A 26,607-nucleotide genomic window follows, 5' to 3' on the forward strand; every position below is an offset into this window, starting at 1 on the left:
GAAACTTTCACTGCAGACTGAGATTGTGATCTACCACAATGCAAATACAATAGGAAATATTCAATTCTGTATTCAATATAAGTATTCAATTCTGTTCACGTCCATTATTAAAGTTACATGTAATATACTGCAGTTAGATTGTGGATCAATGGATATCTTTTGGGATTTTTTAAACTAATGCAAAGCAATATATTAGTCAAACATGAGGAAATCTGCAGATGCTGGAAATTCAAACAACAACACACACAAAATGCTGGTGGAACACAGCTGGCCAGGCAGCATCTATAGGGAGAAGCGCTGTCGCCATTGCGGGCCGAGACCCTTCGTCAGGACTAACTGAAAGGAAAGATAGTAAGATATCAGCTTTCCTTTGTTTATGTCTGACATCGTGAAACATACACATGGCTGGATTTGTGATGAGATACATAATTCACTTACAGTATGGTGGATGAAAAATGAAAGATAACTACGTACAACAATTAGTTCACTCATTTACAATGTTATCAACCTATTCAAAGTTAAAAATTGTAATGGGACAAGATAAAGAAAACTTTAGTACGAAGGATAAGTTTCATTTCTTCAGAAATATTGCTAGCTCTCTCATTTGTCATTCAGAATTTCATTCTGTTGCCTTGATAATTTAATCATTTATAATTTTTATTTTAACATTGAATCTGTATCAGCAAGGTACAATTATCTTTGCCCGAGAGTAAAACAGAAAGGAAACTTATAAATTATTTCTCAATGATGTTCTTTGGATTTTATGATCATGATCTTTGCTATCTGGTTACCTCAGAGTAATGGTTTCTTTCAGATACAAAATATATAAATTTTCCAGCAGTTTCTTCTTTCACCTGCTGAGATTTTTCCTAATGAATGTCCATTAATGTGTCCGTACTAAGACTCAAATGTATGTTCAGATTTTGCCTGATCTATGTATCTATCTTTTTTGCTATGAATTTCTGATTTTTAAGTTGCAAGGAATTTGAAATGTTTCATGACTGTGGTATTAAATTAGATTTTGGTTTATCAATCTGAGCTTTGAAATGACCAGTTGCACTTCAGTCATTTATCTGACTTTTCGGCTTGATTCTGTCATATATAATGTAAAACAGTATTTAGGATCATCTGTTTTTCTGTGTGTCAAAATAAAAATGATATTTAATTTGAATTTATGTCCTGTGAAATACAGTAGTTATACAGTAGCTGTTTCCAATTCCTAATTCAGACTTTATCTTTATCAAAGTTTTTTTTTGGTATTTTGAGTATCAGTCCTTTTATATCTTTTAATGAATAGTCACAATTTAATTTAATTATGTTAAGTATACAATTAAAAATGGTATTTTTGACAGCCACCTATAAAACAAAATTTGGAAAAGGCAAAAATCTGTAAAGCCTTCTCTTAACATACTAATATACCTGTCTAGAAGATGCAATCCAGATGAGTGCAAAATTATGCTCTTTGAGAATAACTTGCTATGTTAAAATTTCATAAACTATCCTTGCTCAAGGCTTGTTTCATCTACACACTTTTTTGTGTTGTTTCAGAAAGATGTAATGATCTTCAAGTTTTTCCTAACTCCTCAATCTTTCCATTTCTCTATTTTCAAAATTTTAAAACTCTGCACAGAAAATGGATTATGAACATTTATTCTACATTTTTAAAAAATCTGGTTTAAATTCTGCATCTAGTCTGTCCTGTCAATAACAAACAATTTATGATAAACTATTCATGGAAACCAGTCCTAACTTGGTACAGTGTTTCACTCCTTAAAACATGAAATATATAGTTTTATTTTTGCATGAAAATAATTTAATAAATTGGGCAATATAATTACCTTTTTTGCCCATCACTCCACATAACACTGTTTTCATCAATCAAAAGCTCTTGCTCAGGAGTTGTTGAAGCATCAAAAAGACCAACAGTCTGAAACATTTGCATCCAGTTGCCAGTTCATGATATCGTATGATGCAATAAGATTACCACATTGTTTTGTAACGTTAACTTCTTTCAGGTAATGAAGTAGCTGTATGTTGACACTGAAAAAAATAATATTGCTAAATTAATCTTTTAAAGGTAAAAAATGTAAATATTGTCAATGGTAAACAGAATCTGAAAATTCATAACAAAAATATCTTACTTCCCATGGCTTAAAGTGCGAAATGTTTGCACAAGATTTGTTCAGGAATGGACCCTCATTAGAGTCACAAGTGGCTAAACTGTGAAGTGCATGAGCTATTGCAGACACTGCTTTTTGGACTATGTGAAATTCTCAATAGCGATGCATCACTGTATGCATATTCTATTTTCCCCAATTTCTTCTTGCTTTGTACACCTTGGTTTGGAAATAATAGTTGTAGTGGTGAATCAAGAGTATAGCTAAATAATTTTTCCCAGAATCTATTTATCAAAAAAATTACCAGGAGTTGAAAATGAGTGCACCTTAAAAAGAAATCCATTTTGAGAGGACTAGTATATAAGAATAAGGATGTGATACTGAGCATTCTTCAGACCACACTAGGAGCATTGTGAGCAGTTTTGGGCTCCTTATCCAAGAACAAGAGTGCTGGCAATGGAGAGGATCAAGAGAAGAACCACAAGAACGATTCCAGGATCAAAGGGTTAACATATGGGGAGTGTTTGATGGCTCTGGGCCTGGACTTGCTGAAGCTTATAAGAATGAGGAGGAATCTTATTTAAACCTGGGCTGAGTGGCCTAATTCAGCTCCTATGTTTTATGGCCTTAACCTGAACTGTAGAGATAACCTACACAGGCTTCCTCCACCAGCTCACGAGGAACAGGAGATGGATGTTGGAGAAGTGTTGCAAGTGGAAGGATATAAATTCTTGAGACATTGGAACCGGTTCTGGAAAGGTAGAATAAGTTACTCATGGACAGGACCAGGACCGATATCCATGAGGGAGCATTTGCTAGAGCTCTTGGGAAGGGTTTAAACCAAAATGGTAGAGTGTAGAAACCTAAACTGGGAGACTGAGGAAAGAATGAAGTAAAAATGGAAAGCAGAGAAATCAGAGGTGAAGAACAAGCAATACCACTATGGAGATCAACTTTAACTTAACCAGTTTACTGCTTTCTACATTTCATGTAGCTCTGTTAAATATCTAACTAAAATTGAGTTTTAATCAGGGTAAATGAAATTACTTTTTACAGATAAACTCCTGCTATGACGAACAACAAAAAAATGTTTGTAGTTATCTGGTACCTCTCATGTTCCTTTCAAAATATCCCTGTATTTTATAGCCAAAAACATTTTAGTCAATGTTATAACATGGAAAATACATGCATTGGGCACTTTATTAGGTACCTCATTTACCTTATAAAGTGGCCATTGAGTGTATGTTCGTGGTCTTCTGCTGCTGTAGCCCATCTACTTCAAAGTTCAACAGTTGTGCATTCAGAGATGCTGTTCTCCACATCACTGTTGTATCGCGTGATTACTTGAGTTATTAAACCATAAGATATAGGGGCAGAATTAGGCCATTTGGCCCATTGAGTCTGTTCCACCATTTCATCATGATGATCCATTTCCTTCTCATCCCTGGGTCGGGATGTGGTGCTGTACGCTGTGTCGGGGCATGGCCGCTGTGAACTGCGGTGCCAGAACCGATGGGAAATCCGCCAGGACCCTGGTGAAGTCGTTGTTGGACAGCGTGATGGAGCCGAGGTGAGGGGCTGGCAACTGGGCTGCACCCAGGGAGAACATCTGAAAGGTCTCGACGTGTACCAGTCTCTTCCTGGGCAGGTCGACCAGTAGGCTGTGAGCCCGCAAAAAAGCGGTTGGGCTACAGCAGCCAGTGCAAAGTCCCACGTGAACTGGCTGGAGCCGAACTGTAGCTACACCTGACGGGTGCCATAGGTCCTTACTGTGCTGCCGTTTACGGCCCTCAGGGGGGGCCCCGGTGCCCTGCTGCAGGTGTCGTAACTCGTCGGAGGTAAAACGCTGATCTCGGCACCAGTGTCGACCAAAAACCGGCGACCCGACCTTCTGTCCCACACATACAGGAGGCTATCCCGATGGCCAGCCGCCGTAGCCATCAGCGGCGGCTGGCCCTGGGGTTTCCCGGGAACATGCAGGGCAGGTGACAACGGCGGGCTTCTGCGCCCCACCGCTGGTGGTAGAAGCACCAGTGTTCATTGGGCTGGGGGTTGGCGGGCTCTGCGGCCGGGCCTGGACTGGTTTGCTGCTGGGAGCGTGGCTGGGAGATCTGTGCGATGGACGCCCCACTCACCTTTTTGGCGTTCCACAGCAAGTCCGCCCGGGCTGCCACCTTCCGGGGGTCACTGAAATCTGCGTCGGACAGCAGCAGGCGTATGTCCTCGGGCAGCTGCTCCAGGAATGCCTGCTCAAACATGAGGCAGGGTGTGTGTCCGTCGGCCAGAGACAACATCTCATTCATTAAAGCCGATGGAGGTCTGTCGCCCAAGCCATCCAGGTGCAGTAAACGGGCAGCCCGCTCGCGCCGTGAGAGTCTGAAAGTCCTGAGGAGCAGGGCTTTGAATTCCGTGTACTTGCCGTCTGCCGGGGGCGACTGTACGAACTCCGCGACCTGGGCCGCTGTGTCCTGGTCGAGGGAGCTCACCACGTAGTAGTAGCGGGTGTCCTCTGAGGTGATCTGGCGAATGTGGAATTGGGCTTCGGCTTGCTGGAACCATAGGTTCGGTCGCTGTGTCCAGAAACCCGGCAGTTTCAACGAAACCGCATGAACAGAGGCGGCGTCAGTCATTTCTGGTCCAAAAATCGTTTGGACTGTCGGGGTCACCAATTGTAGCGGTGTGCTGCACGCAGCGCTAAAATTACGACATGGAGTCGGTAACTGCAGTCGAAGGAAAAAACTTTATTCATAATCCTCAGCCTCACTTTTAAGCCTCCCTCAACCTGCCCCCCGTGGCACAGAGGCTCCAAAGCTCTGTGCTCGCAAACCCCCGTAGGCTATCTAATTGTGAGCCGGTTCGGATGTGCCAGGAAATGGGTCGCCACACCATCTCCCATGAGTCCTTTTATCTAATTCATATGTAGTTGTGCACAGACACAACAATATACATGCCAGTATCTTTCCTGTAATACCATGGGCTCTTAACTTGTTCAGCAGCCTCATGTGTGGTATCTTGTCAAAGGCCTTCTGAAAATCTAAGTACACAACATCAACCTATTCTTCTTTTTCTATCCTGTTTGTTATTTCATCTAAGAATTCCAACAGATTTGTAAGGCAAGATTTTCCTATAAGGAAAACATGCTAACTCCAGCCTATTTTATCATGTGCCTTCAAATAGCCCAAAACCACATCCTGAACAATCCACTCCAAAATTTTCCCAACCGTTGAGGTCAACCTAACTGCCCTATAATTTTCTTTCCTATGCCTCTCTCCCTTCGTGGAGAGTGGAATGTTATTTGCAATATTTCAGTCCTCCTAAACCATCCTAGAATTTATTGATTCCTGAAAAATCCTGAAATCCACAATCTCTTCAGTTACCTCTTTTGGAATCATAGGGCATAGACCATCTGGTCCAGGTGATTTATCCACCCCCAGACCTTTCAGTTCCCCAAACACCTTCTCCCTAGTAATGACAACTTCACTCACATCCGCCCCGACACCCTTGAACTTACAGCATACTGCTAGAGTCTTTCACAGTGAGCAAAATACTCATTCAGTTGTCCACCATTCCCTTATCCCCCATTACTACCTCTGCAGCATCATTTTCTAGCAGTCTGATACCTATTCTCGCCTCTCTTTTACTCTTTATATATCTGAAGAAACTTTTTATATTTTTAATATTATTGGCTAGTTTACCTTCATTCCATCATTTTCCTCCTTGTGACTTTTTTAGTTGCCTTCCATTGGTTTTCAAAAGCTTCCCAATCCTCTAAATTCTCACTAATTTTTGCTCTATTATGTGCAGTCTCTTTGGCTTTCATTTTGGCTCTGACTTCCCTTATCAACCATGGTTGCATCATCCTGCCTTTAGAATTTTTCTTCGGGATATATCAACCCTGCACATTCTGAATTGCTCCCAGAAGCCATTGCTGCTCTGCCATCATCCCTGCTTGCATCTCCTTCCAATCAACTTTGGCCAGCTTCTCTCTCATGCTTCTGTAATTCCCTCTACTCCACTATAATACTGATACATCTGACTTTAGCTTCTCCCTCTCAAATTGCAATGGGAATTCTATCATATTATGATCACTGACTCCTGGGGGTCCCTTTACCTTAAACTCTCAATTCCAATTCATTGCACAACACTGTCCAGATTAGTTAATCCCCTACTGGGCTCAGTCATGAGCTGTTCTAAAAAGCCATCTTGCAGGCATTCTACAAATTCTCTCTCTGGGGATCCAGCACCAAACTGATTTTCCCAATCTACCTGCATATTGAAATCCCCCATGACAATCATAACATTGCCTTTTTAGCTTATTTTTTCTATCTCCTGTCACAATTTTTAGCCCACATCTTTGCTGCTGTTTGAAGGCCTGTATATAACTCCCATCAGGGTCTTTTTACCCTTGCAGGTTTTTAGCTCTACCTACAATGTTTCTACACCTTCCAATCCTACGTCTCCTCTTTCTGTGGATTTGATTACATTTTTTTCCAACAGAGCCACCCAATCCCCTCTGCATACCTGAATGTCCTTTCAATATAATGTGTGTCCTTGGATGTTAAATTCCCAACTATAATATTCTTTCAGCCATTTCAGTGATGCTCACAACATCATACATGGCAATCTCTAACTGAGCAACAAGTTCATTACCTTATTCCGTATATTCTGTGTATTCAAATATAACACATTTAGTCCTGAATTCATCACCCTTTTCAATTTAACCCTCTTTTACATTGCAACTCATCCTGTTAACTGCAATTTTGCCTTATTGTCAGTCTATCCTTGCTAGCAGTCTCACTACACACTGCCTCCATTTGTAAACCAAATACCCCATCCTCAACTCTATCAATCCAGTTCCTATCCCCCCCTGCCAAATTAGTTTAACCCCTCTTGAGCAGCCCTAGCACACCTGCCCACAAGGATATGGGTTACCCCTCTCTTCCAGATATAACCCATCCCTTTTGTACAGGTCATACTTTCCCCAGAAGAGATCCCCATAATCCAGATATCTGAACCCCTACCTCTGCACCTGTTCCTCAGCCACACATTTATCTACCAAATGCTCCTATTCTTACCCTCACTGGTGCAGGGCACAGGCAGCAATCTGGAGATTACTATGCCAGTGGTCCTGCTTTTCAGCTTCCTACCTGCAGTAGCTCCCTAAAATCTCAGAATCAGAATTAGGTTTATTATCACCAGCATGTGATGTGAAATTTCTTAACTTAGCATCTCTCTGCAGGGCCTCCCTGCCTTTCCTACTTATGTCATTGGTGCCAAATGTACCAAGACTTCTAGCTGTTCAACCTTCCCCTTTAGAATTCCATGGACCTGATTTGAGATATCTCTGACCCTGGTACCTGAGAGTCAACATATCATCCTGGTGTCTCTATCACATTCGCAAAATCTTGCCTTTATTCCTCTAACTATGGAATCACCTGTGACTCCTGCAGTCCTCTTCACTTCTCTTCTCTTCTGAGACACAGTACCAGACTCAGTGTCAGAGCCCTGGTTGCTGTGGTTCCCTTCTGGTAGGTCATCCAAAACAATATACTTCTTCTTGTGGGCCACAGGGGCATTCTGTACTGACTGCCCATTTCCCTTTGTTCTGACAGTCACCCAATTACCCGTCTCCTGCAACCAAGAGTGACTACCTCCCTGTAGCTCCTAACTACTTTAGTCAGAGGATGGTAAATCTGTGGAATTTGTTGCCTTGAGCGGCTATGGAGGCCAAGTTATTGGGTGTATTTAATCAGGTTCTTGATTAGCCAGGGCATCAAAGAGTATGGTGAGAAAGCAGGGGTGTTCAGATGACTGGAAGAGTCAGATCAGCCATGATTGAGTGGTAGAGCAGATTCTATGGGCTGAATGGCCTAATTCTACTCCTATATCTTACGGTCTTATCACTTTTTCAGTCTCTCATGTGCGCCATGGGTCATCCAACTGCAGCTCTTGTTCCTTAACACATTCTTCAAGGAGCTTCAGCTCGGTGCACCTGGTGCAGATGTGGCTATCCGAAAGGCTGGAGGTCTCCCAGAATTTCCACATCTCACACAATGAATACAATACACTAATTGTGCCCTAACAGACAAGGAACAGAGAATAAAGAAGAGGAAACTTACCAGATACTTATCTCCCCCAAGCCAGATTTCGCCTAAGCCTGATAAGACAAAGCCAAAGCCTCCTCGCTCCAATACTTGGCTCACTCCAACAACGGCCACCTCACTTGCCCCAACCTTATTTTTATTTGTGGTTGCTAGTGAATCTGGTTCACTGATTTGTCATAGTTCAGTAACCAAAAACTACCTGAAGCATTGATTTTTAATCTTCAAGCACATACCTGTGTGAAGTCGCCTCTTCTCCTCCCACTTCCATTCACTGATTGGGCATAGCTCGAACTCCCTTCTTGTCAGCTTGTAACACTCTGGCCATTCTCCTCTGACCTCTCTCACTAACAAGGAGCTTTTGCCCACAGAACTGTTCACTGGGTGGTTTTTTTTTTTGTTTTTTGCACCATTCTCTGTAAAGGCTAGAGATTTGTGTGTGAAAACCCCAGGGGATCAGTGGTTTCTGAGATACTCAAACAACTGCCCTACCTGGCACCAGTAATCATTCCATGGTCAAAGTCACTCAGATCACGTCACTTCCCCATTCTGATTTTGGTCTGAACAACAACTGAACATCTTGGGCATGTCTGCATGCTTTTTTGCATTGAGTTGCTGCCGCATGATTGGCTGATTAGATGTTTGCATTCATGAGTAGGTGTGCAAGTGCACCAAATACAGTAGCCACTTAGTGTACAATTGCCAACTTATGTCAACACAATGTGAAAATAACATGATTATCTGTTTTAGTTATCTCAGAGATAAATCCACAACCCTTCTTTATTTATATGGAGCATGGAACCTTGCATTTTCACAGAGGGCAGATGGAGCCCCCTAGAGGTAAATGCCTGTTGGTGCAGTCCTCACAAATCAAGAGTGTCAACATACTGTATATCTTTTGAGCCAGAAAAGGCATCAATTCTTACAATTTTGTTATGTCACAAGTTATTTTTAATAAAATATTTTGCTGGCCAGAGTACCAAATGGCTTCATTTTTGCATCACAACCTGGTACTCCAGCTGCAGTGCTGCTGACAAAAAAACCTTGCAGAGGGTGGTTAGGTGAGCAGAGAAGGTTATTGGGGTCTCCCTACCTTCTGTCCAAGACCTCTTGCAGAGTCGATACCTCCAGAAGACACGGTACATCATTAAAGACCCCTCACATCCTCTCCATGAACTGTTTGTTCTTCTGCCATCAGGTAAACATTACAGGAGCATCAAAACTAAAACCACAAGGCTACTAAACAGCTTCCTCCCACAGGCAGTCAGACTGCTAAATAGCTGCTCTATCTGACTCTGCTTTGGAACTTTTAACTTGCACTGGACACTTATAACTTGTTTTTAACTGACACGTGGCTGTTGTGTTTTACTATTTATTGTTATGTTTATTATTTAGTGTTGCGCTTGTTATGTTATGATTGCACTGCTCCTGGGAAATGCTGTCTCATTCTGCCCTGCAGAGCTGATGTACGGTTAGAATGACAATAAAGTTTTTGAATCTCGAATCTTGAGTAGCTGACGTAGAAGAATTAATTCTGATATATGGTATAAAAATTAAAAGAGATGGTTAAACATTTTCATTCATTTAGATGCTTATTTTACAGCTGCAGCAAATACTGGAATCTGATTCTGAGTGACTGTTTAGCCAACAACTGTTGTTATGTCTCATTTTTCTGAGTATATTTTTCTCCCATGCACAGAGCAATTCTTTTAAAAAATTAGTCAGATGCACAGGAAGAGAGACCTGTCTGAACATTTCATGGAGGCAGCTCGGTTCAAGTTCTGAAGCCCAGTCCAATGGCAAGAGACAGAGTTTTTGGCACAGCTCAGCATGTCATGAAAATCAGCTTCCCCTCCATGAACTCCCTACAGTTCTCGCTGCTACAGTAAAGTGGCCAGCATAACCAAAGTCTCCACCAAGCCCAAATGTTCTCTCTTCTCTTGGTCGCATTAGACAGAAGATATAAAAGCTGGAAAGCATGAACCATCAGGCAAAAGGACAGCTTCCATGCTGTTGTTATTATTCTATGCCAGTCTCTTGGCTGTGGTTCCCAAAACACCTCCACTTCCCAAAATTGTTGAGGGACAACCCACCTATACAGTATGGTGGCTTTTGAACACTGCATTGTTTGAGGTAAAAGGCAGCACGTCGTGGTTTGGGAGGGATATGGACAAGAAGAAAGAAGCTGGATTCCTTCTTCACGGGATATTGAGGACTCTACTTTGATAGAGGGCTTTCACCAGACCCATTCTGATCACCCTTGTCTATCAGGAGCCGACCATGGAGGAGGAGGGCGGATCTGTGATGGTCCTGACTGAACAGTGGCAGGCATCCAAGTTACAGCGATCTATTCCCCTGGAGTATGGTTCACTGCCACTGATGCTTTAAAACAATCTGCCAATTATTGCCTGCTACATTCCTTCATAGAAAGGCCTCGGGCTGAGCACTCAGTGCTCAATCACAGGAGTTCCATTTCTTGTGCTCACCTTTGTGATTTTGTCTTTCGATTTTGCCTGTGTCATCTTATTCATTCTGAGTCTGCGTTAATTCTAAACCTTACTCCAAACTTAGGTTCACCACCATCCATAGCTCTCTTGTTATAGTATGCCTGCAAGAAAATGAATCTATGTATATATATATATATGTACTTTGATAATAACTTTTATAAATTAATCTGTATGAACTGTATGTAAAACAAGCTCTTCACTGTACCTCAGTACATGTGATAATAATAAAGCAATTTATCATGTACCCATGACCACCTGTACAGAGACCAATAGGTTTGTTCAGAAGATTTTGTGGTGGAAACATCATCAGTGATATTTTTCCTGTGCTCTGACTGGGATGGGTAATCCACATCTTAAAAACATACAAGCTGAGCAGGAATCACAGCTGCTCAACAGGCCACTGCTTTCCCTGTGTTTCAAAATAAAAATGAGACAATGGACTCGGTCATTTTGCAAACAAATAAGATATATTAATTTCTCATGTGCAAATAAAATATGGTTCATTACTACTGAATTTACTAGAGTGCTTAAAATGTTGGGCTGCAGTCAGAAAAATGGCTACCATCAGTGACTTTAGTAATAGATTAACTACTAATAGTTCTACTTTCTCAAAATACTGGTGATGAGTAGTCCCCAATATATTGATATCCTAATCATAACACAGTTCTTTTCAGTTCCAGACATTTATATTTCAAGTAAACAGCATAACAATAGTTAAAACTAAACAAAACTTAAAGCTAATGCTTTTATTGTCAGAATAACACTGCGTGTGTTATTCTAACTGACTTGAGAAGCAGATCTCATGACATGTGTAAAGGTTTAGAGTCCTGATGAAGGGTCTTGGCCCAAAACATCGACTCTGTATTCGTCTCAATAGGTGCTGCCTGACCACCTGAGTTCCTGTAGGACTTTGTGTGTATTACTCTGGATTTACAGAATCTGCAAAATCTTGTGCTTTGGTTTAATAGTTGACAGGTTTCCTGTAGTATTGAGGAAATTCACTATCATTTTAGTATGCCAGCAGTCGTTTGTTACCTCAAGCACTCAAGACCTCAACTTCACGTGCAGTAATTACTGCAGTTCAACAGACTATGACAGATAATTTCTTCTCATTTCTAGTTGTTTTGCAAAGAACTAAGTCAATTGGCTGTTTTCTTTATGTTCAAACTAAGAGAAAGCAGTGGCCTTGAGCAGCAGTGATCCCTGCAGCCTTGTATGGTTTGAAGATGTGGATTACCCATGCTAGACAAAATCCAGGAAAGGTACACCAATACTGTCTTGGGAAAAACCCACAACCCGTTTTCAGCATCTTCTCCACAACAATATCCCCAATACTGTGGCTGCATTGGTGGTTCCTAACATACGACTCCCTGAATCAGACATTTTATTCCAGAGCAAGGGACTACTAGGAGGACAGATAAAATGCTTCTAGGATGTTCTCACAGGAATCCCTGAACAGTGACTGATGAGAATGAGGAAAGAGCATTCTAGAAGGCACTGAGAACCTGAGTCTTTTTGCCAACAGAATGCTGAAACCCAAATTAAAATGGCAGAAAAAGCTCATCACAACATTTATGGCTTGTGTACTATCCCACCCACCCATCACATCAAGTATATTTTGCTCTACCTATGGCACCATTTAGAAACATAGAAAACCTACAGCACAATACAAGCCCTTTGGCCCATAAAGTTGTGCCGAACACGTCCCTACCTTAGAAATTACTAGGCTTACCTATTGCCCTCTATTTTACTAAGCTCCATGTACCTGTCTAAAACCCTCTTAAAAGACCATATTGTAACCGCCTCCACCACAGTTGCTGGCAGCCCATTCCACGCACTCACCACTCTCTGAGTAAAAAACTTACCCCTGACATCTCCTCTGTACCTACTCCCCAGCACCTTAAACCTGTGTCCTCTTGTGGCAATCATTTCAGCCCTGGGGAAAAGCCTCCGACTATCCACGTGATCAATGCCTCTCATCATCTTGTACATCTCTATCAGGTCACCACTTATCCTCCTTCACTCCAAGGAGAAAAGGCCAAGTTCACTCAACCTATTCTCATAAGGCATGCTCCCTAATCCAGGCAACATCCTTGTAAATCTCCTCTGCACCCTTTCTATGGCTTCCACATTCTTCCTGTAGTGAGGCCACCAGAACTGAGCACAGTACTCCAAGTGGGATCTGACAAGGGTCCTATATAGCTGCAACATTACCTCTCGGCTCCTAAATTCAATTCCATGATTGATGAAGGCCAATACACCATGAGCCTTCTTAACCACAGAGTCAACCTGCGCAGCTGCTTTGAGCGTTCTAAGGACTCAGACCCCAAGAGCCCTCTGATCCTCCACACTGCCAAGAGTCTTACCATTAATACTATATTCTGCCATCATATTTGACCTACCAAAATGAACCACTTCACACTTATCTGGGTGAACTCCATCTGCCACTTCTCAGCCCGGTTTTGCAACCCACCAATGTCCTGCTGTAACCTCGGACAGTCCTCCACACTATCCACAGCACCTGCAACCTTTGTGTCATTTGTGGATCTTACACTGACTTTATCTGCCATGCAGGATGGATGCAAGTCATTCCTGAGATCAATAAGAAATCTCTTTGGAATGATATGTAAAATCATTAAACTTCGAAATGAACTTCCTTTCAACTGACAGATGCATACCGTAAAATCATTGCTGTATAATACAAGTGCCCAGAACAAGGTAAATGTAAAATCACTATTAATTTTATGGAAAGAGCAATTAATGGAAGAAACTAAGAGAAGTAATTGACAAATAATTCCATTTCCAAACAATCGCATTACTTGTATTCAGTTTAATGCATTTTATTTTCTGCTTGATGAATTCTTTCTCCATCTACCAAAAGATCTCTAAGCACCTGTCTTTAAGGTTAAAAAAGAGTTTTTTCTGTTTTTGACTGGACAATAGACTCAATCTTTGCCAAACAATTAAAAATAAAAGAAAGCACCGTGGTTCACACGGTGCTATTGCAGATCGGGGTGTTCCAGAGTTCAGAGTTCATTTCCAGTGCCGTCTGTATGGAGTTCATACATTTTCCCCATGAACCACATTGTGTTCCTCTGGGAGTTCTGGTTTACTCCCACAGTCCAAAGCTGTACTGGTTAGTAGGTTAATTGGTCATTGTAAATAATCCTGTGATTAGGTTAGTGTTTAATAGGTGGGTTGCTGTACAATGTAGCTCATTGGGTTGAAAGGGCCAGTTCCATGCTGTATCTCCAAATAAATATAAATAAATAAAATTATAAGTGCAGATGCTGAAGAAATTAACCACATAACAATTACAGCACGGAAACAGGCCATCTTGGCCCTTCTAGTCCATGTCGAACTCTTACTCTCACATCTGAAATCTGAAATAAAACAGAAAATGCTGGAAACACTCAGTAGGCCAGGCAGCATTGGTACAAAGAGAAGTAGTGAAATTTTCAGGCTAAAGACTTTTCCCTTTATTTAAAAAAAAACCTGTGCTCCTGCATAGTTTTCATTCATTCATTTACAGGATGTGAATGTCACTAGTAGATGTGGTATTTACAATCCATTTCTACAATTAATGCTTTACAGGGCTCTCAGAAATTTGTTAAAATGTAATCATCTGAAGTTATCTGTAAATCAGATTAGTCAAGTCAAGTCATTTTTTATTGTCATTTCAACTATAACTGCTGGTACAGTACACGGTAAAAACGAGACAATGTTTTTCAGGACCATGGTGCTACATGAAACAATACAAAAACTACACTGAAATACATAAAACAACTAAAAAAAAAACTACACCGGACTACAGACCTACCCAGGACTGCATAAAGTGCACAAAACAGTGCAGGCATTACAATAAATAATAAACAAGACAATAGGCACAGTCAAGGGCAGTAAGTTGGTGTCAGACCAGACACTGGGTATTGAGGAGTCTGATGGCTTGGGAGAAGGAACTGTTACATTGTCTGGTCGTGAAAGCCCGAATGTTTCGGTGCCTTTTCCCAGATGGCAGGAGGGAGAAGAGGGAGGAGGGATTAGGAAAGGGTATTCATAAACCAAATGGATTTTAATAACAATTCTGTCATCACATTCTTCCACTACTAATTCTAATATTTCCAATTCAGAATCAGAATCAGGTTTAATATTACCAGAATACATTTGTTAACTTGCAACAACAGTAGAATGCAATGCATGATAATACAGAGAAAAAATTGTGAATTGCAGTGTGGAAATATATCTGTAACCATGAAGTCTTCATGAATTTGTAACTTTTGTAAAATGTAATGTGACAGGATGAAAAAACTTTTATGCATGTTTTATGGGAAGAAGCTGTTTTTTTTAATGACAGGTGATTTGTTTTATGGCAGGAGGGGATGTTTTGACAACAGTTGATAGGATGGAGCTTCTAAAGAATAAATGTGTAAACGAGATAAGAATAAAGCTAACAGAGAAATGAAATGTTATGGAATGGAGCAACCTAATTACTGTTCTCTTGTAAAAACATAAAAGTACTTTGGTTGAAACATAAGATCGGAAACTATTTTCCAGGATAATGTTTGGAGGTAGTTTCAAAAATAACAAGAGTAAATGCATTAATCATGTAATCCACTCTGAATTTGTTGCAGTTTGTTTCTGTATATTAGAAGATCCGCTGAACCTACAATGTTAAATATAATAGTTAAATTAAATAAGTAGTGCAAAAAAAGAGAGACTAGAAATAAAAAGTAGTGAGGTGTGTTCAGGGGTTCAGAAACTGGATGGCAGAGGGGAAAAGTCCTGAATTGTTGAGTGCATGCCGTCCTCCAGGCTTCTGTACCTCCTTCCTGATGGTAGCAGTGAGAAGAGGGCATGTCCTGTGTGGTGGCATCGTGCCCTTAATGATAGGTGTCACCTTTTTGAGATACCACTCCTCGAAGATGTCCTGGATACTCCAGAGGCCATAAAGGAGCTGACTAATTCTACAACTCTCTGCAGCTTACTTCGACTCCCTGCAGTAGCCTCCCCAACTGTCCCCCCATACCAGACCGTGATGCAGCCAGTTATAACGCTCTCCAAGGTACATCTGTAGAGATTTGCTTGTGTTTTAGGTGACATATCAAATTTCCTCAAACTCCTGATGAAGTATAGCCATCGATATGTTGGCTACAGGTTAGATCCTCAGGGATATTGATACCCAGGAACTTGCAATTGCTCACTTCTGACCCCTCTATGAAGACTGGTGTGTGTACCCTTGTCTTACCTTTCTTGACGTCCACAATCAGTTCTTTGCTTTTACTCATGTTGAGTGCAAGGTAGGTGCTGCAACTCCTCTCAACTAGCAGGTATATCTTACTCCTGTATGCCTTCTTGTTACCATCTGAGATTCTGCCAACAATGGTTGTATTGTTAGCAAATTTATAGATGGCATTTGAGCTGTGCCTAGCCAGTCATGGGAGTAGTGAGAGTATAGCAGTGGGCTAAACACACATCCCTGTGGTGCACCAGTGTTGATTGTTAGCGAGCTGGAGATGTTATTTCCAATCTGCACAAATTCTCAATTTAATTAAATGTTTGAGTTCAGTTGTTCAGCAATCATAAATCTAGGCCAAATAAGTGAACCACATTGTGCTAAGCAGCTTAAAAACAGGAAATATATTGGGGAGAGATCAGCACATGAAGATATGTTCCAGAAAAATAACGTCTTTCTCTTTCACCTTGACTGATATCTTTGCCTTTGGAATGTATAGTTTCAGCATTTACAATTTAATTTACTCATCCAGTTTTGGTCTCTTTATATGAAATATAATTTCAAAGCAAACTAATTTTGTGGTTGTATGTAAATTGTCAAAACAATGCAGAGAGCCAATGCAGTTTTAGGCAAAATATCTTATTGCTAAAAAAGGGCTCTTCAACTTAGAATGGCTGCATAGAAATTATGGTTTGCAGTAAGGTAATTGAGGATGTCCGTGCTCACTGACAAAAAAACTGTTGAGATCTTTTCTCAATGATCAACAAAACTAAGCTTTAACTATATACCCAATCCTACTTACTAATATTGAGCAATTTTATTTTAAGTAAGCTAAATTGTTTAAATTTCCCGTGTGATACAAACTTAATTAACTGATACTTATACAGCTGTGGTCCATGTTTTATCTCACAACACCAGCTGGAAGCTAAACCTTCAGAGAAAAGAACATTGTGCACATTCATCCCCATGTCATAGTCGTCTGGGAGACATTCTTAGATGAGTAGAACATTTGGGTCTTATTCTCTTTCAGTTCAGCAAAAACTTTCAAATTTTACATTTCATGAACTTATGTATCACCAATTTGTCCAAATCATTATTTTGATGTCCTTTATCTGCCAGAATGCCACCTGCGATATCAAATTGGCATCTCTATGTTAATCGGTGCACAGCGGCACAGAACGGTGCCAGCGTGGTTTAGCCTTTAACGCCAGCTCAATTTTTTAAAAAATATTATGTATAATTTTGTTGAAGTAAACATAAGCTTAGTGCCTCTTCAGTAACATTCTAACAGAATTTATTTAATTTTAAAGATCAGTTAAGTGAATACTGTACAAAAATTCATTTCCATGTGTAAAGGACGGTTTCTTCTTTTTTCTTTGTTACTGTTGGGAAAGGGTTTCTTTGTTTTGTTTACAGGAATGTTTCTTTGTTGCGAGAGAGTGCTGGAAGCTTGTTTGTTAAAATTTACTGATAATGAGAATGGTATTCCTTTTTAAACCAAATGGGGATTAATGTTCTTTCTTCTGAGTCTGTAAGCTTTTGTTGACGGGCTTTTGGGCAGATCGGCGCTAGGGGGTCGAGAGAGAGGACGCAATGCTGTAAACTGGGCGAGGATCGGACTCCAAGCGGGGGTCCGAGGCCCAGAGGTACTCTGAGGAGGGGGGATGAAGCTAGATGTGCTTGGTTGACCACTCGGAGGGCCCTGAGCTGCGAGTCGAGGAGTTCGGAGGGTCCTGAGCTGCGAGTCGAGGAGTTCGGAGGGGATCGAATGGTGGCCAGAAGACTTCAGTAATTGAGCTCCAATGGTTGTGCACGAAGTGGTTTGGACTTTGATAAGTTTGGCGCCTTTTCTTTATTTTTTCTCTTCATATATACTGTATCGTTATTAATCACTTAGTTATAGTAACCTTTATAAATTGTACTCATTTAATCGCTTATGGTGTACTGTCTGTTTTTGGGCGAGGCGGGGACATCACACAGCATCCACACCAGCTGATTACCCAGTTTGGCGGGGCCGAAGGCTGCTCCCCCAGACGGAAACGAGCTGAGCGAGCCTGAGGCGACCCAGGGGGTTACACATGGTTTATTATCACCAAACAGACAATTCTGTGCTTCCTCTCTTGAAGAACAAGTAATGTTTCTGTCCAGGGAGATTAGGCACAGAGTGGTGACTAGAGTGGCATTGTATAAGAGTTCTGGAGAAGCAAAGAAAATGGCAAGCAAATATTAAGGAGATAAACAGGGTACTTTGCTGACATTGCCATTGGACATGAATATCAATCTAGTTAGGAATATTTATTTTTGCCAACTTTTAGTTTTACATTATGACCGAGCAAATACAATGGCTACAAATGCTAATTCTGTTCTGCAGCTGCTTGCTAAATGGCAAGAGCAGTGATGAGCTGTTTCCTCACAATAGTGACGTTTTGCACATGATGAATTTTAACTCTCAAGCTATCTGAAGCTCTTATTGTACTCAAACAATGCTAATCTAGTATCTCTGGGTTAGGAGAATGAATAAACTAAAACAATCCCAGCTGTCTTCATTACTAGACAAGTTAATTTTTGCATTCATAATTTTCCAATTGCAATCTATAACTTCTGCACCCATTATAGTTGGGAAACCAGGAGGATCTAGTTCCTGCACACAAAATGTCATGCAATTACTCTTTCCAAAAAGAGTAACATGAAAAATACATTTGAAATTTCACATTTTGTCAGTTACATGTCTTCCAGTGCTTGCTGTACAGCGAAATAATTTGGAGAGTCACAGAAAATGTGATGGAATTCAGTCACCTAAAGAGTAGATTGTTGTAAAACCAAGTGCTGCCTCAAAATCTAGGCCATCTTTCCAACTTGCATTATTGTTGCTTCCACTGCATCTCCAGTATTTCAGACTCACAGACTTGAAGAAAATTTAAAATCCAAAGCATACTGCTGCTGGACACCACTTTCTGAGGGAGAAGCATTTGTAGAAATAGTTGGATAATATGACAGATATATTGTTATATAATGAAATTAAATCAGATTGCTTTGCTTTCCCATATGACTTGAAAATCAATTATCAAATGCACCTACACCTGTGATTCCTGTCATATTTCACGCTAACCTAAAACTGTCCTCTCAAAGGGGAAGGTATTATACATACAAAACCCTGTGTTGATACTTAAAAGATAAACTGAAGCTCATCAGAGGTGACCCATGTGGAATTTCCAGATGGGATCCCTTTATCCTCAAGTGAGTCTGTCGACTGTTTACCATCAATATGTGTAACTCCACACAGAGAATACTACGTAGGATGAGGAAAAAATTTATGTTTTAAAACTGATTTGCAGGTTGATTTTGAATGCGGGCTGTGGTACCAATCTGTCAAAAATGTTTACTGACAACATTTTCAATTAGTAGCAACAGCAATTTTTATGTTCTTCTCTGATGATACAATAAATCCCAGGTGTAAAGGGGTGTTACATCAACAGAATTGGAAATGTAATGGGTTTCAAAATCTTATCTTTAAGGGCTTCCTTTTTTTTGTTAATCTTAAACTATTCATAGCATAGATTACAAAGACTGGACCCAAATTTCCTTGATCCTTCCAAGCATTTTTCTGAATAGAAACAAAGCTTTTCAAAGTTGTAAAATATAAAAGAGTTACTCATTCTGCTGGAATCATTTGGAACTGGTCTGTAAAACAGTTAACATTTCTTCAGTACTCAGTGGTCTGTAACTAGAGGCACGACAAGATGCAGGTGTGTGACCCAGTTTAGTAGCAGCAATTTGAATGCAATCTTCTTGTGCCAGTTCATGTCCCTCCTGTCAGACTATTGCCTGACCAATGGCAGAAGTTTACACCTTGTAAGTGTGGCTCACGAATCCTGGCAGAAACAGCTAGAAGCAGGGCAGTCTACAAGAACAGCATTGCTACGTCATCAAGGTCCAATCAAGCATGTTTACCTTGATTTCATTGTCTGAAACACTGCATCTGCTACCGTGATTATGCTCATGACTTTTGGCTTTTTATCTTTCTACCCATTTTACTCATTTTCTGCTCTGTGCTGTCAGGATGACATTTAGAGCTGCCATCTCAGTTTTGAACTTGACCTAAAATGCTGCCTTTGTGAAGTTCTCACCCTCACCGTGAATGCATGAACTTCTGTGTTCTCCAATTTTCTCCCACACCCTCAAAGATAGGCTAGTGGCAGGAGAATTGGCTACTATAAAAATAGTCCCAGTGCAAGTGATGGTGAAGAAATTGAGGGCAGCAGGGGAAGGACAGGTCTTTGGGGAATGGGATCAATGTGGTTGCTCTGAGAGTCAATATAAAGTTGATGGATTAAATGGTCTCTTTCTTCGTGAGAAATATGAGGGGAAAATGCTTGAAAATCCAGTCCCAAGGGAACTAAGAAGCCAGGTAAACGGTTTCTCTCTTCAGCTGTCCATCGATTTTTGATGATGACTGAAGCCTGGGCAAGATTGTACGGAAGACCTGCAGTTGCCCATGCTGCAAGTCTTCTCTATCCACGCCACTGATGTTGTCCAAGGGATGGGCATTAGGACCTGTACAACATGGCACCGGTGTCGTCACAGAGCAATGTGTGGTTAAGTGCCTTGCTCAAGAACACAACATGCTGCCTCAGCTAAGGCTCGAACTAGCGACCTTCAGATCACTAGACTGACGCCTTATCCACTTGGCCTCGCGCCGCACAGGTAAACGGTATAGGTGTAACAGCAGGAAGAACTTTTAGTGGGAAAACTGAGAAAGTGCTTGTGGATAGTAAAGGAGTGAGAAACTGAAGAGTAAATGGTGGTTCAAGGTGAATTATTTTAATCTATCACTAGACAAATAAAAAACAAAATAGGATATGGATAAAAATGGAGCATTCCATTGTTGCAGTTTGATGTACAATGGAAAGTGGTGGAACGTGAAGCCAATCTAAACAAGATCTCTACCGGTGGTAAAGTAGAGGAAGGAGGTGAGATCATGGTTGTCTGAAGTAATTGTTCTCCTGATTTCATTTCTCACCTTTCAAGAAAATCTACTTGACACCTCTCCATAAAGATAGAATACCACTAAACATATTCAGACAATTACAAACACCCATTTTATCTTACAGAATCACTGAAGTTGTAAATATTATTTCTACTTTGTCAACATTTGTAAATTTTAAAATTCTTAAAAATACACAAGTTTGCTTTAGCTTTCATTTGATGGGAAATTAATTATTGAATCATCATAATTCTCATTGGATTTTCAAATATCCCCTGGAAAGTTCATCCCCCCACCCCACCAGAAGAGAAACTATTGTAAATATAGAACTCTAGCTGGTTCCCATAAGACAATTACAAGCCCGAGAGTCAGAGCACTCAGCTTGGTCCCTTGTTCCTTCACAAGTGGTGACCTGTTCATTTTGTTTATCAGCTCATCTTGTTCAGAGACCAATGAATAAACAGACTCCTTTTCAATAAACCAGAAACGTGTATGCTAACTCACTTATGTTCCACAATAATTCAAAGGAACCATAAAATAATTAGATCAGCAAGGAAATTTAGAATCAGATTCAATATCACTGATATATGTTGCAAAATTTATTGTTATGTTAACGTCAATTTACCATGACGTTATAATCAACAGGTGGCATGGATTTTTAAGTAGGTATTTTTTTAAGTACTTAAATATTAAGAGCTTAATTAAGTGGGAAAGTTGTGAGGAGTATAATTGATAAACTACTGAAATGTGTGTGAGTATCATGTTTGTTTAACTAAAGCCAATTGCTTTGGATGCACACAGCAGGTCATATACTGATCCTGCTTACTAACATGATAATGCATGCCTTCAGTACTAATTGCACTCTTCCTGCCTTAAGGGGCATGAGTGACATAACAGGGATATGCTGAAATATATTTTGCACCTCTTAGATGAAGAATGCAGCTCCTATGAGTCACTCTGAAAATTCCTTTTTGACCAGGGATTCATTTTAAGAATGACACAAGACAGCAGAGAGTGGGTTACACTGTTAGCTGATGAGGTATTGGAGGCTTTTCAATGTCAGTTGGAGTATGCGAAGTTCTCCAGATATGCACTGAGAAGCAAGCTGTAGAAGTTAATTTGCCTAATTTTGGGTGTCAACACCCTGGAAACTGGTTTCAGTGTCATAGAAGTTTCATCCAAATCAATATCTAAAGGTCACAAACAAGAGAAAATCTGCAGATGCTGGAAATCCAAGCACACACACAAAATGCTGGAGGAACAGCAGACCAGAACAGCAGAACAGGCTGAAACGTTGACTATACCTTTTTCCATAGATGCTGCCCAGCCTGCTGAGTTCCACAAGTAGTTTGTGTATTTTGCTCAATATCTTAAGTTCTTCAGTGCTAAATCTGGACTTTGTAATCCAGAATTAAATTTGTTTTTAGTATGGCTTCAATAGTGATAGCTACTCAATAATATGAACAGTTTCTTTGCTAGATTCTGTCCACACAGAGGGCAAAAGCATTTTGATTAAATATCACACTCTATCCACCCTCAACTGACAGGAAAGTTTTGGAAGTAGATATCAAAACTGCTATGAAAGAGCATAAGCTCAATTTATGTTCAACAAAGACCTCTTTGATCTCAAATACAGCCTTTAACCAATTATGGACAAAAGCTCTAAATTCTAGAAATGAGATGGAAATTAGACGAAGGTGAAACTTGAATGAGCACAGCATAAGAAACTCTGATAAGACCAGTCAATTGGGAGCTAAGGGTGAAAGAACTCCACTGGCCTGATTCATTCCTTGTGCTAGAAAACACATCTGAGGTGGAATTTGGTCACCTCAGTTTCAGAGATGCATGAATTCTTCAGGAAAATGTCCAAACCACAACTATCTTCATCAATGACTCACCATCTATCATAAATTCTGAAGTGGGCTACAACATTCAGTTCCAGTTGCAACCTCTCACTGAATGTAATGGTCAATAATTGTGTATAACACCACCCAAATAACATTCATTATGAGCAGGGAAGTGGTTAATAAATTTCACACAATGCTAGTAGCAATGACAGTCTTTACCAATAATAATAATATTGATAATAATAAAGTATATAATATTGAGAATATGAGTTTTACAGTCTTTCAAAGTGGGTCCACAACATTTTATAGTACCAGCAAACAGGACTCAAATTCCACTGCTGCCTGAAAGGAGATTGTATGTTCCCCTGTGACTGCATGGGTTTTCCCCCACAGTTCAAAGATGTACCGGTCGGTAGGTTAATTGACTTGAAGGGCCAGAGGGACCTAATCCATGATGTATCACAATAAAATTTTTCAAATTTGTGAGGGTAGGGCCTATGCTGAAGGTGGGTTAAGGGCTCTATTGGTAGCTAAATGGGCATCAAGTAGTTCAAAAATTGGACCGCAGATGTGCAGTTTGGGCCCAAGTATCATAAACTAGCATTTTTGTCAATCAGTTATTTGGTCAAAAAATCAAAGTCAGCTGTCATGTCATAAATTGGGAATCTGAAATTCTGCTCCCAGATTTCATCTCTAACTGTAAAGCTATATACTGTTCTTTTCTTGTATTACCTCAATGTACTGCACTCTAAAAGATCTACACTCAGTGGCGCCTTTATTAGGTGCCTCCTGTACCTAATAAAGTGGCCACTGAATGTAGGTTCGAGGTCTTCTGCTGCTGTAGCCCATCCACTTCAAGGTTCAACATATTGTGCATTCAGAGACACTCCTCTACACACCACTGTTGCAATATGTGGTTATTTGAGTCCTGCCCCATTGAAGTGATGTCTGCATACCTTGAACAACAACACACACAAAATGCTGGTGGAACACAGCAGGCCAGGCAGCATCTATAGGGAGTAGCGCTGTCACATTTCAGGCCGAGACCTATCATCAGGACTAACTAGCAAAAGACCAGTTAGTCCTGACAAAGGGTCTCAGCCCGAAACGTCGACAGCGCTTCTCCCTATAGATGCTGCCTGGCCTGCTGTGTTCCACCAGCATTTTGTGTGTGTTGTTTGAATTTCCAGCATCTGCAGATTTCCTCGTGTCTGCATACCTTGACTCCATTCTATCCTACATGGTTAAGTTCCTTCCCACCTACAGCCATGACACTTAAGATACTCTCAATATCCTCAACAACTTTCAATTCCCTGACCGCCTTATTACACCATGGATGGCCAGACCTTATACACTATCCCCATCAACAAGGCCTTAAAGTTCTCTGCTTCTTTCTCAGCAAAAGACCGAACTAGTTCCACTCCACCAGCACCTTTTTCCATCTGGTAGAACTGGTCCTCACCCTCAAGAATTTCTCCTTTAGCTCCCCTCACTGTCTCCAGACTTAGAGGTAGCCAAGGGTGCCAACTATGTCTGCCTTTTCATTGGCGATGTAGAAAGCCCACATTCTAAGCCTTCCCTGGGAATGCTCCCCAAATCTTTCAGTGCCACATTGACAACTGTGTTGCTGCTGCTTCGGGCACCCATACTAAGCTTGTCATTTTCATCAATGTTGTCTTCAAGTTCTAACCTGCGCTTAATTTCACCTGGTTCATTTCTGAAACCTTTCTCCCCTTTCACAATCTCTGTATCCATCTCTGGAGACAACCTACCAATTCCCATGGCTGTCTTGACTATACTTTTTCCCACCCTGTCTCCTGTAAAGATGCTCTTTTCTTTTCTCTGTTCCTTCATCTCCACAGCATGTGTTGCCAGGATGAGGCCTTCCTTTCCAAGACATCGGAGATATCACCCTTCAAAGAATGGAGTTTCCCTTCCTCCAACATTGATCCTATCCTCAACTGCATCTCCTTCATGTCCCGGATATTCACTCTTGTCCCATCTTCCTACTGCCTTACAGGGATAGACTTCATTTTGTCCTGACCTACCATCCCATGGGTCTCTGCATCCAACACATCTCCATAACTTCCACCATTTTCTACAGGATCCGATCACCAAACACATCCTTACCTAACACCTCCCCCCACCAAGCTCTCCACTTTGCCAGGGATCTCTCCCTCCTTGTCCATTCCTCCCTCCCCATTAATCTCCCACATGGCACTTAGCACTGTAAGCAACCAAAATGGTACAGATACCCAACCAACACAAAATGCTGGATGAACTCAGGTCAGGCAACAACTATGGAAATTAATAAGCACTTGACATTTCGGGCCAAGATTCTTCTTCAGAACTGGAAAGCAAGTGGGAAGATGAAAGAATAAAAAGGTGGAAGGAGTGGAAGGAGGACTAGCTAGAAGGTGATAGGTGAACCAGAGTGGGTGGGTAAAGGGCAGGAGAAGGAATCCAATTGGAGAAGAGAGTGGACCATTGGAGAAAGAGAACAAGGAGGGTCTCCAGCGGGAGGTGATAGGCAGGTAAGAAGAGATAAGAGGCCAGAGTGGGGAGTAGAAGAGGGAAAGGGTTGGGAAAATATTACGAGAAAGAAAAATTGATCTTCATGCCATCAAGTTGGAGGCAACCTAGACAGAATATGAAGTGTTGTTCCTCCACCCTGAGGATAGCCACATCGTAGCAAAAGAGGAGGTCATGGACCAACATGACAGAACAAAACAAGCATAGGAATTAAAATGCTTAGCCAATGGGAAATTGTACTTTTGGCGGATGGAGTGGGGTGGTTGACAAAGTGGTCCTCCAACTTACGTTGGGTCTCACCAATATAGAAAAGGCCACATCAAAAGCACTGTATTCAGTAGATTGCCCAAACAGATTTGCAGTTGAAGTGTTGCCTCACCTGGAAGTATTGTTTGGGACCCAGAATTGAACCATACTGATGAAGGGTCTCGGCCCAAAATGTCGACTGTTTACTCTTTTCTATAGACACTGCCTGGCCTGCATAGTTCCTCCAGTATTTTGTGTGTGTTACTAGAGTTTCTGTTGCCTTTCTGTCACATTGAACTGGTCCAGCTGTTCTCCTCTGACCTCCCTCATTAACAAGCCATTTTCACTCACAGAACTGTCACTCAATGGATGTTTATTTTTGTTTTTGCACAATTCTCTGTAAACTCTAAGGATTATTGTGCATGAAAATTCCAGATCAGCAGCTTCTTAGGCTACATCCACACTAGACCAGATAATTTTGAAAACGCCGGTTTCGCGTAAAAACAATAGGTGTCCACACAAGGTGTTTTTAGAAATATCTCTGTCCACATTAAAACGGATATTTCGGCAAATCTCCTCCTACTGCACATGCGCAGGACACATCTACCGAAAACTAGCGACATGTTTGTTGTCAAATCTCGCCATAAAAGACAGGGCGCATTTGTTCAGTTACAGACTAGAAAATCTTAAAACGACCGACAGCTGTTGGCTCCCATGCAGGAAGACTTATAAGTAAAAAAAAATACTGGAGTATATGGAGGCAACTGACAGGGAGATCACGGACAGTATGACCCGGCTGACGACGAACTTTTAAAAACTGACGAACTCTGTTGCATTAATAAAGCCCCTTGTTAAATGTATAAAACATGCCTGCATCAGTGTTATCTTGCATTTCCATACAATGTTACATTAGGCTGTTTCACATCTATTGTCAGAGAAGTACTTGTGTAAATAGGTAAACCACCTTCATACGAGCAAGGACAGAAAACAGGGCAAAGTGAGTATACTTATTTATTCAGTAAGTTATGGGTCAAAGTATT

At 40.9% G+C, this 26,607-nt stretch overlaps 1 long non-coding RNA gene across 1 annotated transcript in view; it reads left to right on the forward strand.

Annotated features, from left to right (window-relative positions):
* LOC132378951 (uncharacterized) overlaps nucleotides 1-17,930 on the forward strand; it is a 36,518-nt gene extending 18,588 nt beyond the window's left edge. The window contains exon 3 of the long non-coding RNA XR_009507242.1: nucleotides 9,918-17,930. This is a non-coding gene — a long non-coding RNA (uncharacterized LOC132378951). The remainder of the gene's footprint in view (nucleotides 1-9,917) is intronic.
* The last annotated feature ends 8,677 nt before the right edge of the window (nucleotides 17,931-26,607 follow it).

The sequence above is a fragment of the Hypanus sabinus genome, chromosome 2 (assembly GCF_030144855.1).
Source record: "Hypanus sabinus isolate sHypSab1 chromosome 2, sHypSab1.hap1, whole genome shotgun sequence".
Lineage (NCBI taxonomy): Eukaryota > Metazoa > Chordata > Chondrichthyes > Myliobatiformes > Dasyatidae > Hypanus > Hypanus sabinus.